The following is an 18,361-nucleotide window of genomic DNA, read 5'->3' as shown; positions in this document are numbered from 1 at the left end:
ATCACATTTTGACTGTATTACTACACTGTGGTTATTTCATGAACTGGAGGTGGATTCACGATTGTTTAACCAATGTCCTTCAAAAAAGGATAAGAAAAAAGAAAGCATCGTTTAGACAAATGGGTTATTGCCTCTCAGAAGATCTGTGGAAATGGAAGGGAGATGGAGAAGAACAGGGAGAACAAAAAGAAGGCTAAGAACCATGATGAGAAAGAGGTCCCTCTTAGGGCTGAGGGACTGCAAGTGGCGATGGGTGGAATGAAGTGAGACCAACAGCCAATGGCAATACAGCCAATGATAAATGATATTTAGGGCTAAATTCTTCAGTGCTCTGTGGTTGATGCAAAGAAGTTGTAACTCATCCAAAAGTCTTCCCCTTTCTCCCCCAAAGAGTCCCCAGTGCTGAGGCACATTGCAGTTGGCAGGGCAAGCCAGGGCATTCCTGTGTCCCAGCTATTTCTCAGCTGTCACAATGCCCTTGCAAACCAAGGAATCAGAGGCACATTGCTTCCTCTCATGCTCCCTGTGCTAGGCTCAACTCCGGCACAGAGATGAACCAGGACCAAAGAGTCCAAGTGTCAGAGCTGAGTGAATGATGATGTCAGGATGCTGGGAAGGCTCTTCCAACAATTACAATGTGTCTTCTTAATTTTAAAAAGAAGAAACTATTTTGGGAGTGGGGTGACGATATGTAATATTTTCATATCAGCATAAATAGTGGGTGAAATTCACCCCATGCAGAACACAAGACTTAGGCGCCTCCATCATACTTATGTGCTGTTTTATTGTGGATATTCGGAGCCAATCCTGCCCTATATTACACTTCTCCAATCCCAATGAATGTGACCCTTTATGGCATGATGCCCAACAGAAAGTGCCATTTTTACAAGAGGATATTGGTTTCATTTACAGTAGAGCTAGCAATGTATATGCTATTGTGCCCAGTTCCTTTAAACACCAAGACCCCTCACTCCCATCATGTCTATTATAATGCTGTTAATACAGCTTTTGTTGTAGCCTTTCTGAATTAAATGTAGGTTAACCATCTGAGGAGAGATAAGCCTGGGAGACTAAATGATGTAAATCCAAATAGCAGTTCTTTAAGTTAGAGCTTTTTAAGCATGTTGTTCAGATACAAAGCACAATTTTGTAGTCTTTAAGTGATTTACATAAACCTTTGTTTGATATTGGCATAATTTTTCAACTAATTGCAGCCAGTGGACAGTTCCTTAACAACTGAATAGAACTCCTGGGCATGTAAGGTAGTCTTGCAAATACAAAAGTTTTAAACATTGATGATGAGGCCAAGACCTGGATTTGTCCATTTATTTCACATGTAAAACACAGACGAACTGTTTACAGTGCCTTATATTCCACAACTAGTGCATCAGTGATTACTAAAAAAAGCACAGATGGGACATAGACAGTTTTTCACTGCTTGTTCCATATGATAGAACTCAACACATCTGGTATGCTATGAAAAGCATCTTTGCACTAATTTGTTTGTCAGTATCTATTGAGAGGACTATCTGTCATCCTGTCACATTTTGGTTGCCCTGAGATGTTTGAAGTCAAGGCTAGTCACAAATTGCGACTGCTGGCCACTTGGGAGTAACTGGTGGAAACCACCAGCTGTTCTCAAGTATCATCAACAGTGGATTGATTGATTTTTTTTTAATAAACTGAAATTTCAGTGTAATCTCCCCTCAGACATTTTGTGTTTGCAAGAAAAAAACAAATCACCTGAGTAGGAGGCACTCTGTTTATCTTCACTCTGCATGCATGTGTACCCAACTCTCATTACATTCAGGTGAATATTCTTTGAAATGGTAGACCACAGATCTGGGAGTCAAAGGATAGGAAATGAACTTGTTGCTCTGCTTCTTTGAATTTTAAAATTGACATATGTATGTTTGGTCTGTTATAACAGGAGCCATAACATAACTAGATGAGTTTGTCACAGAGAAGTAATAAGCTTAAAGAAAGCACAAAGTTTAATAGTGTTTGATCAATACATTTAAAATGTTAAACTGCTAGATGTAAAAAGAAAAGGAGTACTTGTGGCACCTTAGAGACTAACAAATTTATTAGAGCATAAGCTTTCGTGAGCTACAGCTTACTTCATCGGATGCATTTGGATCCGATGAAGTGAGCTGTGGCTCACAAAAGCTTATGCTCAAATAAATTTGTTAGTCTCTAAGGTGCCACAAGTACTCCTTTTCTTTTTGCGAATACAGACTAACACGGCTGCTACTCTGAAAACTGCTAGATGTGTTTTTCTATAGTTCCTTGTGCTAGTTTTCCATTTAAAAGACAAATTTGTGCCTATGCTTTATTATGTTAATTTTACCTTGACTCCCTTTTCAATGAATCAAAATGTTTGATGTCATGTTTTCCCACTCTGATTTTATTTATTTTTTATCATACAAGATTGACTGTGTTAGTTCTCAGTTTTGCAACTTGTCTCTCTGCATTCTATCCTATCTCCCTTTTTTCCTACTACGTTGAATGTTATTTTGCATTCTGAATCAGATTTTGATTGGAGTAATAGTTTTTTCTTTATCTGTTAAAAAAATGGGACAGACTTCTCAAACATATTCTGGTTGGGGTATTTTAAAGACTTTAATCTATTACAGTTGAATACCTCTAATGTGATTTATTGAACTAGTTACTATAGCAAATGTTTGTTCAAAAGGCAATAAAGCAGACAGTTCAGAAAAGCTTTTTAAAGAGTTGAGCTGGATCATCATGACTTGATCTTCTGAAATAACCCAATACAGTGGGGAAGCTGAGTTTAAGCTATTCTAAATAAGCAGGTACGAACTAAACAGTTCCTAGTTTGCAGTAATTTAATCCTGTTAAAGAAGATTATATTAATGTGAACTAGGAACCGTTTAGTTCATGCCTGCAGCATCCACACAGGGAAGTTACAGCACATCACTTTGGTCCGCACTGCTATTCAGACCCCCATATTCTGAACTGTGGGACAGTGTAGACAAGCTCTGTATATTCACTCTATCTTATCACCTTAATAACTGAAAAAAGACTTTGAAAAAGCCAACCAGGTTTTTGGGTCTCTGGAAATAAAACCGATTGAAATTCTGGGCCAGATTCTCAGCTAGTGTAAATCAATGTATGTTGATTTAAACCAGGTAGGGATTTGGCCCTCTGAGTTCCTCTGGGAATTTCCCCATCCTCAATCCTCTGTTCTATACAATAGATGACAGCAAATGATAGTATTGAAATAACAGTTATTTAAGGTTGAGATTTTCAAAACTACCTCATCAATGTGGAGTCACCCAGTTACCATAGCGGCTTTGAAAACCTCAGTTTAAAGAATCCAGAGGCAAGTTAGAAAAGAAACAACTGATTTTTATTAAGAATTAAATTAAGCTCAACTTAATTGAAACTACACAAGGAAGCGGGTGAGGAAAAGAGCAAAATCTAGTTCGGACCGATTCCCGAGACCCACTCTCACACAGTTTTGTCATCAAGATATTGAGCAACAGCCAACAGAGCTCTAGGCAGTAGCATGACATTACTTGCAAGAATCAGTGCTGTTTTCTGTGAATAAGAGTTGCAGAATCAAGCCAATAATTTGCAAACAAAAGGTAGCTATGGAAAAACATTTTCTTCAGTACTGCCAATACATTAATTAGAACATACTTGCATGGTACCAATGTGCCATCCATTCCTATACCCATTTCTTATCTACCATCTACATTGATATTGCATATTGTAGACAAGTCTTTTCTTCTGTTTACAAAAAAAAATCAAGCTGCATAATAAGATGACTGCAGGTATGCTGAGAGATGCCTTAAGAATGAGGATACCCTTCTATGACTGTAAAGCACATTTTGTGCTGAATGGTTTGGGGATTAGACAGGCCATAATGTGGCTCATTTCACAGAAGGTCTAATCTGATAATGAGCTGTTCTCACACAATTTAGACTTTTCAGACTGCTGCTAAACACATAGCCTTGGTGTGTGCTAAATGATATCATGTTCCAGAAAATAGTTTCAGTGGATGTTCAGAGCTGCTGCAGGGAACAGAAGTGTTGTACGGGACACTGGTTTACTACAAAAATGCTACTATTCCAACTTTTATAAAAAGACATCTTCCCCCCGCCCTCCAAAAGATTAACACTGAATCTTTGACTTCTTGACCTTGGTTTGAAAATTATTATAAATTTGTAAAAGGAGCCCATCCCCATAGTTTTGGGGCACAATGCAGGTCAGGATTGGCAGATTGTCATTACTGTCTGATAGTTTAAAAGTGTCCCACATGCAATGAGTTGGTACTTCATTAACTTCCAAGGGATAAATATTCATACAACAGAAATCAAGGCATCAATTGTTACCCTTAGTGACAATCTGGGCAGAATGACAATCTGGGCAGAATCTAGGGATTCTGTTGGCAAAGAGACTGGACCATCCTCTCTAAATCCTCACCCTGCCTGTCATCTTGAATAATGGATAACTATTGCAAAAACAAACTTGTCTGGAACCTCATGAGAATAGACTTTGCCATGAGATTTCCTGTCAGACAGACAGGAAATCAGAATCAATTGGGCAGAATTTTATCAGTTTTGCTTCCAAACCTAGAAAGTTTGATCAAGGTATCTGAGAAGCCAACCAAGTGTAGCATCATTTGATTTAAACTTTATAGGCCATCACAATCCTGGACACATTTTTTTTTTAATGTCATACAGAAATTCCATCAGGGTCAACCAAATAAAACTTCATCTGAAAATTCCTTGTCTACTGGTGTTTGCATTAGTACAAAATTGATGTGACACATTTTTTTTTGCAAACCTTTTATTTCTTCAGGGATTACTTCTGGTGGGAATCAGTGTGTTAAGGGTTTTTATAAATCTCTGCTTGCTGCAAAATATAGGACCACAGCATGTATGGAAATGATCTAGTTTGCTTCTGTAGTTGCCATTAGATCTCCATGAAAAATGAAAGATAAAAGTACAGCAGGCTGAAGTTGATGCATGATGGGAGAACTGAGTTATGTGTGGGGTGTTTTTGTTGCTGTAGTTGGTTTTTTTTGTTTTTTGAGTTTCTGCAGCTTTCTTCTTCTGTGCCATCTTAATTCTTTAAAATCTAGCCAAAATCTGAAGGACAAATGGAAAGCACACAATTAAGAGCATCAGTCTGTGACTTTTTAATCTGACCTATGAAAGGGTTATATTTTCAGTGTCATTTTCAGCTGCATTCTGAAGCAAAATTTGAATGTATGTACACACACACACACACATACACACACACACACACAGGTGTTTGCTCTGGCTCTTAGAATGGATAACTTTCACAGTAGCTTAAAAATGCTCCCTATGTACGTTATTTTGTTAAATTTTGATTGCTGAGTTCACTTTTTTTGCCTAGTTATATATGTCTTATTAACCAAGTAAATGTTAGCTGAATTGGCTAGAATGATTTATCAACTAGGAAAAGGCAGGAAGATATTTTAGGTTCATTGAACCAATCATAAGCCTTTGTAATGTAACATCTTTTTATGATGGAAATAAATCTTTAAAAATTCTCAGCCTTTTTTATGAACAGAATGAATACTTATATGCAAATACAAGCAGCTCTTCAGAAGCCACTTACATTTATGAACTGTCCATAAATTGACTGAATATTTGGAACACTAGGGAACAATAGTAAGCAACCTGCAATTTTCCAATAGCACTTTTCATTATTTTTTTAGATTAGTCTAAAACCATTTTTATGAAGGAACTTTACTACTGATTGTAGATGAAGATATTTATTTCTGCTTCAAAAGTCATACAAGAGGTGACTAAAACTGGTTGCTGAAATGGCAGTTGTCATTCAGTAAGGATAACATTCCGCTGATTGCTATTCTAAGATTTGGCTGGTTTTAATCAGTAGTCTAACATTGATGCCAATCTTGGGCTAAGAGCATTTGGTATTTACTGACTGATGAGTTGGTTCTGTTAACACTCAGGGCTGGCCTCAGATTTTGTAAAGCCCTAAGTGAAATAAAACATGTGGGCACCTATCCAGCTCCTTCTCCACTTATGACTATCCTTCCGCTTTGGCATGCCCAGGACATGTCCACTCTTTCAGGTCAGGAGGACAGCCATAAGGCCATTAAGTGCCAGAGACATTATGAAAGTGCATAGGTAGCATAGGCCCAAGGCTGCTATTGAGCAAGATGCTGGCCTCATTGAAGTCAATGGGAGTTTTGCCATTGACATCAGTGGAAACAGGATTTCACGCCAACTCTTTAGGATAAATACGGTAATAGGACCTAACACTTAATTTTGGCTTCCCAAAGAATATCTTAAATTGGAACAGCTTTGAGGGGTAAAAAAATCAGTAGTAGTACTCTTCATGCACCTAGGTACATCTAAATTTCCCCAGGGAATGGGATGTACCTTAACTGTCATTTCAAGTTTTACATTCTTCCTTTAAATCAGCAATTTCATCTAGGTGAAAAGATCTTATTTTCTGCGATGAAAATGCAGCTGCTTCATGTAACCCTGCAGCACATTGATTTATTATTGACTATATACTGGAGAAGGATCTCTTAGAAGATGTTCTACACCAAGCCCTATATTTCTTTCTGAGTGACACTTTGTAGTAATCTCACCATATCTGTGTTGATGCAGTTTGGAAAATGTGGTCATTACATATTTGGATAAATACATCAGCAGGATTGACTGTTTTTGGTTCATTTGAATAAATGACTCTATTGTCTGCTATTAGAGATGTTAAGGGAAAAGTTATCAAAAGAGAATTTTACTTCCCATAAATTGAGAAATGAAGGAATTTTTCAAGATTTATTTTATACTTTTCCCAAGCTATAACTCACTGTCAATGCAACTAAGTTTAGAAGGCGCCTTTTTAAAAAAAGGCACCCGTCTTCAGAAACAAGAAAAAAAAATAGTCTCCTTTGCTAAGAGCCTTGACATTTGCTTCTTAGGAAAGTAAAAGCTTTCTATCCACACTTTTTATATTAGATTTAAAAAATGAGTACTATAATATTCGATGCCCTCTTATGAATGTGGTTTAAAAGATTACTGTGCAGTAAAGCTGGATGAACCCTCCCAATATTGCTTTGCACAGCATTTTGCCAAATGTAACGTCAGTTCGGTTCACATCTGACTTGCACATCATAAATTCATACAGCATTCGCATGCATGGGCAAGTCCATCTTTATATCCACGCAAGTATGATCCCCTTGGCTGTGTCTCATTTTAAACATGCAGACGTCAACTACTCTATTGCTAATGTACAACCAAAGCGTTTCTGCACTGACCAGTGTGCTGGGATGAAATTCACTCTCATTGTGGCCCACCACACTAGTTAAGGGGCTTGCTAGGGACTGTGCAAGAATGTCAGCTGGTTTAGTGGTCACAGAGTGTGCTTGGCAATTGGTTTCCGTTTCAAACTTTACAGGAAGGCTACAGGTGGGTGGGCTAGAGGAAGAGCAGCAGATCCACTTGGAAAACAAATGTATGTAATCTCATGCTTCTGGGCGAGTTCTCATTAGGGATGGAGTCTGGGACCTCTGGATTTAAGACCATGAGTCCCCAGTGCCTCAGCTAAAAGATCGAGATCTGTCAGAAAGGCTGTACAGACTCATAAACCTCCATGTGGGCCAGTCACTAAAGGTAGACAGACAACCACACTGTGTAAGCATGAGTTAGATTCTATTAGGGCGCTTCATTGGAAATGTTTATACTTTAAAGGTAGGGTGAACCTTGTTATGAGCAAGAAAATCACTTCAGCCCTCCCTTCAGCTCAGTAATAAAATTTCAAAAAGGGGCAGTTGGGGAACGCCAGCCAGCCACCTCCAGTGTACGACAGGTGTCCAGGAATAACACACTGACCCTTAGTTTGCTTGCACCTGGAGATTTGGATATCTGGGACAAAATATAAATGTCAGGCTGTGTGATATTACTCAACAAAATTGTCTTGGAATTGGTATACAGTAGCAGCTGCAAAGAGCATAGATAAGGTGAAATTTACAGAACAGTCAGGCTCGTGCAAGTGACGTGCACTAAGCACATGGGGAGAGACCTCCAGAATAGGGATCACATCCTCCTCTGTGTTTGCACAATGCCTAGTAATGGGCGTCTGGTTCTGAAATGGCTCTACTGTAACAATTTCCACCCAGGCCAAGGGGCTGCAACACTGTCCCTCTGTGCCTTCTACTACATCTTAGAGGTTGGAATAATGGCTGTAAGACTCCCTCCACCACTTACACCTAATATTAGGGACATCGGATCTGCCCAGACTGCTGATCCATTAGCCTCCTTTCAAACAGCACCCTCTGTACCAGCCTCTTTGGGGTGGAAGCAGAGCCCATCCCACTTTGTGCACAAGGAATGCAGAGAAATGGACCCTGAATGAACGGCCTGAGGTCTCTCCCACAGAGCAAATGTAGGACTTCGGTGCTGGGGAGGGCCTTATATAGACCTTCCGTGTGAGGGAAAATTCAAACTGTTAAACAAAAGGGCTCATTGGAACCTTTACAAGCACATTTTCAATTTCCACCAAAGCTAATTGTGAGTGTAACAGGGCTAGGCAACCAGCAAGCCCAAATATACCTTCGCAGCTTCAGAGCACAAGGACATTAAACCGTATGCTCGCTAACCGGACAATGGGCTTACTCTTGCACCTGCAGAGACTCATCTCTGCCCTATGGGGTTGTACAGCACCTAGCGCAACAGGGTCCAGGCAAGACTGCTGCCTTTGGGAGCAACCATAACACAAATAGATAACAAGGGTTTTTTATGCTATATGAGTAGCTAGGCCCCAATTTTGCATGGATCTGTACAAATTATAGTGGTCAGGGATTTACTGTTTATTATTGCAGGATCAGAACTCAAGCTTTCAAAAATATTTCCTGTTTATATTATCATGAAGGGTGTTTTTTTTTCTTTTGCCCTATAAAGACTTGATTTTTTACAAACTAAAATAAAATAAAATCAAAAGAAACAAACAACAAAACCTCTAAGAAAGCATACCTTTAAATTACAGGCAGTTCCTTAAATGATAAATTGCAGGAACCATTTAAAAATAACATTATCACTAAATTAGTAATGAAACATTTTTGGTGTTTATGCGCAAAAGCTAGCATCTAAACATATAAGAAAAGTTTTCCCTCAGAATGCATGTAATTTAAACACAGACCATTTTGAGGCAAAGCACTGTTGTATCAATGGATTAAAGTCATTGCACCAATTTCCATTTCTTCTTATTTTTATAAAATTTGAGTTATTACCATAGAAATGTGTATCTCATCTAGCACCGCCATAATATAATGTGTCCTACAGCGGCATATATTGAATCACAGAGTTTAAGGATAAATGCAAAATTTTGTAATATTGTGTTAATAAAAAATGATGCAATACTATAAAAAGGTATTTTACTACTGTGAACACAAGCCAGATGCAGTCAATCAGGCAATACTGAAGAGGGCAGACTAGTTACAAATGCTCCTTCTGTACAGATCTTTAATGATTAAAACTTCTTCCTACATTGTGTGACAGCCTAGTTTCTAAGCTCACTTGGTAGTGTCAGTGGAAGCACTCTGCTAAGTAGAAGCTATCAAGTCTATCAGACAATCATTTGAATCTGTGCAGTTGTTACCTGGTTCCATTTGTTATAGACTAGTTAGTAATCTCATCCCCATATATTCCTTTTTCCAGGGAAGGGAATCCATATATTTGTGGAAATTCCGAAGAGGAGTGAAAAACCACAAACCTCTCCCCCGCAGCTTATTTTATTTCCTCTACCAAAAATGGATCGTTTTGTTTTTCTTACAATGAACTACTTAATGTATTATTTCCAGTTACCTAAAAGGGTGTCTGCGACAATAGTTAGAGCTTTTGTGCCATTGGATGGGTGATTTTAGAGGCTGCTTTTTGTAAATTATTGTTATTATACAATTCTTATTTTTAGAAGATTTCTCAGATAGTAAATCCTCATTTAAATTCATGTCCTGTTTTGAAGAAGCCTCTCAAGCTCAGTAGTCATTTAGCTGATGACTAGTGTGCACCCTGGAATTCTAAGTTGTCTCCTCTCCTCCTCAAGTCTGATGATTCTAATTGTGCTGTAGTTGACATGATCTCTCCCATTACTAAATAGGTTGAGTGGCAGGAGACATTCATTGTGTTACATGTCAGGGGTCAGCTGTGTCACTAATTGGACTGCTTGAAGAAAAGGAGTACTTGTGGCACCTTAGAGACTAACAAATTTATTTGAGCATAAGCTTTCGTGAGCTGCAGCTCACTTCATCGGATGCATTCAGTGGAAAATACAGTGGGGAAAGGAAGATGATGTCTGTCTGTATTTGTACGAGTTTTTTCATGAAGTTGATAGATTTCCACTCCATATGGCTAAATTCAGTGCCTTGCATAATGACAGGTTTCAGAGTAGCAGTCGTGTTTGTCTATATCCGCAAAAAGAAAAGGAGTATTGCTTGATGCACTCCTGCACAACCTACATAACCAGAAATAGGCTTCAAAATGCACTGAATTTCTGATGTTTGCACATTGTATATAAAAGAAAGTTATTATGATTAAATCTAGAAATATATGTTAGAAATTATGTGATATCTTAGACACAGAGGGCCAGATTCAGTAAAGAATTCATTTGACTTCCCGGTCAGACAAAGAGAGTTTCTGTTGACTTGTGTGGTTTGGAAGCTGGATTGGTTATTAATAAACTGGGTACTTATAATTGGCCAGAGTCAACAAGGCCTCATCATGCAGATCCCTCACTGACTTCCATGGGACTTCTACATACGGAGGTTGTGCAGGCCCATTTGATTTCTCTTAGTCCTGTTCTTCAAAAACAAAATTCTAATGACGTAAGAACCTGACTTAAATATGCTAACACCAGTTATTTATACATATCAAACTGTTCCCCATACTTGCCCTTTGGAGCAAATTTCAGTCATATCCTCATGATCCATATGAGTCACTCCCATTCATAACTATTACTGGGCATTGTATTTGGATCACAGAGATGGACCCGATGACTTTGCATGCCTCTTTCCATGTGACTATGATCCCACATCACCCTTGAAATTTTTGCAGTTATTTGTGGGAATAATTTCACCTGGCTCAATAGCTACATACCTGATTAAAGGTGCACAGTTAGATAAGTGGACATCTAGCTTCCACCTGCAATTATTTGCACCCAGGTACCATACAAATACAGGGTACAAATAAAACTTTCTTAAGACCAGATAAAAACTTGGCCCAATAAATCATAACATATTTTCTGTCATTCTAAATCCTTTGGAAACGGGGGCCCAGAACCTTATTTTTGTGTAAAAAGAAGCAGCTTGGCTGATATCCATGGTGTTATGCTAATTTACACTAGCCCTCAAACTTTTAGCATTTGGATACAAATATGCATATATATAAAAAAAAGTCACAGGTTTCAGAGTAGCAGCCGTGTTAGTCTGTATTCGCAAAAAGAAAAGGAGTACTTGTGGCTCACGAAAGCTTATGCTCTAATAAATTTGTTAGTCTCTAAGGTGCCACAAGTACTCCTTTTCTTTTTTTTAAAAAAAGTCAGAAAACCTGTGTGCACTCAGCTGCTGTTTCCCTCGCGTTACTACCTCAGAATTCATGATACAGTAGGAGGCACATTGTGGTACATTTTGTAAAACTAATTATGTTTTATTAGCATGGGATGTCACTCTAGCATTTGCTATCAACCTTGTGGACGATTTTGGGTTGCAAAATATAAAAAAGTGAAGATCAATGAGAGTCTGCTACCATTTAAAAAAGGTTTCAGAGTAGCAGCCGTGTTAGTCTGTATTCGCAAAAAGAAAAAGAGTACTTGTGGCACCTTAGAGACTAACAAATTTAAAAAAGAAACAGTAACAGATTTTGTAAAACTTCATTTAAAAGATATATCACAGGGTGCAGCCTCCCATTCACTTGTGTTTTTACAACAATCAAGCTGCAACACATTGACACCAACAATTTATAGACCTCTGTAAACAGGTTTTTATCATGAAAGCTCTCAAACACCCTTTCCTACAGTACTGCTCACTGGTAGACCCACAATAAGATTGTGTGTAGTAAGTAGGACTAGTCCTTAATAGCCTCAACTGAATTTAGAATCAGACCTCAAGGATATAACAGCTACTAAGCTACAAGCAACAATTATATTAGCATATTGTCAAATTAGGTGGCTGATTATTACCAAAATTGGCATATAAGTGACTTGTAGTGAACAAAAGCTTGAAAAGGGTTATGAATTCTTTTGAAAGAGTTGAAATTACATGCACTGATCCCATTATCTGCATGAACACCAGAGGCATAAAAATAAGACTACAAGGATACCAGACCTATAAATCATAAATAGGACAATCCTGCTTAAAAGAAGCTCCACAGTCTTCCCTTGAGGTAAATGCCTGCTAGTCATAAAGAGTTGTGAAATATTTTCTTCATCTCTTCATCTCTATTTCCATATTTTCTAAAGTGTACAGTCTTAAAATGAAGAATATATATCAGGCTAATCAAAGAACAAATTGATATTATATTTTAAAGGTAAAATAACATCAAGCCCATGATATTGTATAAGAAAATAGTGCTAGGATAACTGTCGAAGATGTTGACATATTATCTGAGGTGAGTTAAGAATAGAAGAATGGGTCCTACCAATGGTCCATCTAGCCCTGTATCTGTTTTCTGACAGTGGCTGGTGCCAGAGGGAGTGAACAGAACAGAGAAACGTACCAAGTGATCCAACCCCTCTCATCCAGTCCCAGCTTCTAGCAGTCAGAGGTTTAAGGATGCCCAGAGCAGAGGGTTACATCGCTGACCATCTTGGCTAATAGCCTCCATGATCTTATCTAATTCTTTTTTGGACCCAGTTATACTTTTGGGCTTCATGACATCCCCTAGCAATGACTTCCATAGGTGACTGTGTTTTGTGTGAAGAAGTACTTCCTTAAATTTATTTTAAACCGACTGCCTGTTAATTTCGTCGGCTGAGCTCTGTTTCTTGTGATTTGTGAAGGGGTAAATAACACGTCCTTATTCACTTTCTCTGCATCAGTCAAGATTTTATAGACCTCTGTCACATCCCCCCTCAGCTTTCTCCTTTCCAAGCTGAACAGTCCCAGTCTTTTTAAGCTCTCCTCGTACAAAAGCTGTTCTAAACCCCTGGTTTCAGAGTAGCAGCCGTGTTAGTCTGTATTCTCAAAAAAGAAAAGGAGTACTTGTGGCACCTTAGAGACTAACCCCTGATAATTTTTGCTGCCCTTCTCTGTACTTTTTCCAGTTCTAACACATATTTTTGACCAGAACTGCATGCATTATTCAAGGTGTGGGCATACCATGGATTTACATGGTGATATTATGGTATTTTCTGTCTTATTATCCATCCCTTTCCTAATGGTTCCTAACATTCTCTTAGCTTTTTTTTTGACTGCTGCTGCATAGTAAGCATATGTTTTCAGAGAAGTAGCTCTTTGCTGAGTGGTAAAAGCTAATTTAGTTATGTGTCCATCATTTTGTATGTGTCCTTGGGATTATGTTTTCCAATGTTCAATACTTTGCATTTATCAACACTGAATTTCGTCTGCCATTTTGTTCCCCACTCACCCAGTTTTGCGAGATCTCTTTGTAACTCTTCGCAGTCAGCTTTGGACTTAACTAGGATGAGTAATTTTGTATCATCTGCAAACTTTGCCACCTCACTATTTACTCCTTTTTCGAGATCATTTATGAATATGTTGAACAGCACTGGTCCCAGTACAGATCCTGGGGGCACTCCGCTATGTTCTTCTCTCCACTGTGAAAACTGACTATTTATTCCTGTTTTGTTTCCTTCCATTAACTAGCTACTGATCCATGAGAGGACTTTCTCTTTTATCCCAGGACTGCTTATTTTGGTTCACAGCCTTTGGTGAGGGACCTTGTCAAAGGATTTCTGAAAGTCCAAGTACACTGTAGCCACAGGATCACTCTTCTCCACATGTTTGTTGACCCCTCAAAAATTATAATAAACTGGTGAGGGATGATTTCTCTTTACAAAAGCTGCATTGACTCTTTCCCCAACATATTGTGTTTAGCTAAGTGTCTGATTATTCTGCTCTTTACTAAAATTTCAACCAATTTCAACTGAAGTTAGACTTACTGGCCAGTAATTGCCCGGTTCACCTTTGGAGCCTTTTTAAAATATCAGCTTCACATTAGCTATCCTCCAGACATCAAGTACAGGGACTGATTTAAGTGATAGGTTACATATCACAGTTAGTAGTTCTGCAATTTCATGTTCCTTCAGAACTCTTGCGTGAATACCAGCTAGTCCTGTTGATTTATTACTATTTAATTTACAAATTTGTTCCAAAACCTCCCCTATTTACACTTCAACCTGGGACAGTTCCTCAGATTTGTCACCTAAACTCCCTCACATCCTGTGCAGTGAAGACTGATTCAAAGAATTCATTTAGCTTCTCCATCATGGCCTTATCTTCCTTGAGTGCTTCTTTAGCACCCGATCACCAAGTGGCCCCAGTGATTGTTTGGCAGGCTTCCTGCTTCTGATGTACTAACATATTTTTTTGCTATTAGTTTTTGTGCCTTTTGCTAGTTGCTCTTCAATTTTTTTTTGGCCTGTCCAATTATACTTTTATGTTTGACTTGCCAGAATTTATGCTTCTTTCTATTTTCCTCAGTAGAATTTGACTTCTAATTTTTCAAAGATGTCTTTTCGTCTCTAACCACCTCTTTTACTCTATTGTTTAGCAATGGTGGCCTTTTTTTTTGGCCCTCTTACTGTTTTTTTTTATTTGGGGTAAACATTTAGTTTGAGCATCGGTTATGGTGGTTTTAAAAAAGTTTCCATGCAGCATGCAAGCATTACATTCTTGTGACTGTTCCTTTTAATTTCCATTTGACTATCGTTTTTGTGTTGTTCCATTTTTTGAAGTTAAATGTGACTGTGGTGGGTTTCTTTGGTATTTTATCCCCTACAACAATGTTAAATTTAATTACATTATAGTCACTATTACTGAGCTATATTCTGCTCTACTTACCTCTAGGACCAGATCCTGTGTACCACTTGGGACTAAATCAAGAATTGCCTCTCCCCGTATGGTTTCCAGGACTAACTTCTCCAAGAAACAGTCATTAATGAAATTTTATCTCTGCATTCCACCCTAAAGTGACAAATTCCAAGTCAATATAGGGATCGTTGAAATCCCCATTATTATTGAGTTTTCTATTTTTGTAGCCTCTCTAATCTCCTTAAGCATTTCCCAGTCACTGTCACCATCCTGGTCAGATGGTCGGTAGTATATTCCTACCGCTATACTCTTATTATTCAAGCATGGAATTTCTATCCGTAGAGATTCTATAGTACTGTTTGATTCATTTAAGATTTTTACTATACGTTTATATTTGTTATGCTCTTGTAAGTTCATAAATAATTATGAATCTAGCATAAGTAAAGTTTGAACTGTACAGGTTGAACTAGCCTGTTATAGAACAAGGACTCAAAAAATAGAAGGACAAAGTGGACTGGGGCACAACCTCTAGGGCGACCAGACAGCAATTGTGAAAAATCAGGACAGGGGGTGGGGGGTAATAGGCGCCTATATAAGACAAAGCCCCAAATATCGGGACTGTCCCTATAAAATCGGGACATCTGGTCACCCTAACAACCTCTGATAAAGGAGTTATCTGACCCAGACTGTGTGTTGGGTGTCAAAGCTTCCTGCGATTGAAATACACATAAACAAACAAGCTACAGGAAGACAAACCTGATAATAAAATCACCTCCTTTCAACAGACTTAAGGAGGCTGGGACTTCTGGAATTTCTGTTAAAGCAAACCAAAGTGGTATTATAGACAAAAACAAGCTTCTCCTATTTCATAAAATAATGGCCAGTAGCTAAGCTGTGACCAGAAAGGGGTTCCTCACAAATTGCCAAGTATGAAGGGCAGATCCTCAGCTGATGTAAAACTGTATAACATGTTTGAAATCAACAGAGCCATGCTAGATGTATGAGTACATTTGGGATGTATAAGTAGGGGCATAGCGAGCAGATCGAGGGACGTGATCGTTCCCCTCTATTCGACACTGGTGAGGCCTCATCTGGAGTACTGTGTCCAGTTTTGGGCCCCACGCTACAAGAAGGATGTGGATAAATTGGAAAGAGTACAGCGAAGGGCAACAAAAATGATTAGGGGTCTAGAGCACATGACTTATGAGGAGAGGCTGAGGGAGCTGGGATTGTTTAGTCTGCAGAAGAGAAGAATGAGGGGGGATTTGATAGCTGCTTTCAACTACCTGAAAGGGGGTTTCAAAGAGGATGGCTCTAGACTGTTCTCAATGGTAGCAGATGACAGAACGAGGAGTAATGGTCTCAAGTTGCAATGGGGGAGGTTTAGATTGGATATTAGGAAAAACTTTTTCACTAAGAGGGTGGTGAAACACTGGAATGCGTTACCTAGGGAGGTGGTAGAATCTCCTTCCTTAGAGGTTTTTAAGGTCAGGCTTGACAAAGCCCTGGCTAGGATGATTTAACTGGGACTTGGTCCTGCTTTGAGCAGGGGGTTTGGACTAGATGACCTTCTGGGGTCCCTTCCAACCCTGATATTCTATGATTCTATGATTCTATGATTCTAGATTACTTTACCTGAGAATTTGACTCATGACCATCTAAGTTACCATGAAAAAGTAGATATAATCCAGATGAGGCAGAAATGTTATCTTCTCAGACTGGCTCTGTGAAAAGTGAGATCATGTTTCTGAATGAGATGTAAAACTCTAAATCTGAACAGAAAGCCTAAGATGGCTTCAGCAATTTGGTTCCCACAAACTGAAAGCACTGGTACAAGAAAATGAGCTGTCACCTGGCTCTGAGGACTCTTACTGATAAGAGATGAGATCCAGCAATTTTCTCACTCACTCTTTTAAATCTCAAAGGGAGGACCACAGCAACAGAAGACCAAAATTTGTAATGCCACCTTTACCCCATGGTACTTTGAACTGAAGTTACTACCTGTCTTGAGAGACCAGCCATTGCAAAGTGTCAAACTGAGCTGGGAAATTTTATCTATACCAGTTCAAGCTGATGAGTAACAAAGACTCTCATATTTGTATTTTCTTTCACACATGGAATGACCTGGTTACTCTAAGTCAGTGGTTTTCAACCTTTATTCATTTGCAGACCCCTAAAAATTTCAAGTGGAGGTGTGGACCCCTTTGAAAATCTTAGATGTAGTCTGCAGTCCCCCAGGGGGTCTGCGGACCACAGGTTGAAAATTACTCCCAGAGAGTTAAAATACCTCCCAGAGAGTTAAAAAGCCTGTAAAGGCTTTAAATGTATAAGCATGTACTTATGTTTCACACAGAAGCCTGGAAAGACCTTTGAGTCAATAAGTGGTTAAAAATGATGAGAGTGGAAATTTCATTGCCCTAGATCAGCGAAGCACTCCTTCTAACAAACGATAAAATCAAAGTTGTCTGAAAGAAAGCATGCGTGCCCAGATTGATTACAGCCTAGAGATTTAGCACAAAACAGTGCATCAGAAGAAAGAGATAATTAACATCTACAGATAGACTATTATTACTACTTTATGCTTCCATAATACCTTTAATCCAAAGGTGTCAAAAGTATGATGTGTGAAATCCCCAAAACTCCCTTTGACTTCAGTGTCTTAGAATGCCCCTGTGAAGTAGGTCATAGTATACCCATATTACTAATGAGGAAACCAATTCCGAGAGAGGTTAAGTGACTTATCAAAGGTCACACACTGAATCCGTGGCAGAGTTAAGAATTGGATCCAAGGAGCCCTCACTCCTAGTTTTCTGTTGGAACTCGCAGACACATTCACCCAGTCAGGTAACAACATTCCCCAATCCTCAACCAGTTCTCACCCACACCTTTTAGTATTCATTCTGCATTCCACAACACAGGTTGAGACTATATTTTGCAAACTAAAAATACCCTTCCCAGCAACTCTAACTCAAATTATTTCATCATTCATGTGCAAGCTCAATTAGTTTTTAGGCAGTCATTGGTTCAACTTCAGATGGCTCAAATATATGGGATTTAAAGCAGCCTAAATAGACCCTGAATCACATATTGAAATGTTGGTGACCTCGGTATGTGTCTTGAGACGGTGTTGAGGATATGTGCTCTTTTCAACAAAACAAACAGGAGTGGATAACGGGAGTTTTGCGAGGGAGTTTACTTGGGAAATGTGAGGGGGGTTTACATACATTTAACATTCCTTAAGCTTCTTTAAACTTAAGCCAAAAAACACCCCATGATAAAAACAAAACAACAACAAAGGAACGAGCTGCAGGAGTAAAAAGAGAATGCAGGCAGAAGTCCAGCAAC

At 38.7% G+C, this 18,361-nt stretch overlaps 1 protein-coding gene across 2 annotated transcripts in view; it reads right to left on the bottom strand.

Moving 5' to 3' along the window:
• Positions 1–18,361, bottom strand: part of ADARB2 (adenosine deaminase RNA specific B2 (inactive)) — a 458,043-nt gene that overhangs the window by 216,920 nt on the left and 222,762 nt on the right. The window lies entirely within an intron of this gene.

This window comes from Dermochelys coriacea, chromosome 2 (genome assembly GCF_009764565.3).
Source record: "Dermochelys coriacea isolate rDerCor1 chromosome 2, rDerCor1.pri.v4, whole genome shotgun sequence".
In the NCBI taxonomy this organism is placed as follows: domain Eukaryota; kingdom Metazoa; phylum Chordata; order Testudines; family Dermochelyidae; genus Dermochelys; species Dermochelys coriacea.
This window is presented reverse-complemented; position numbering and strand designations above follow the sequence as displayed.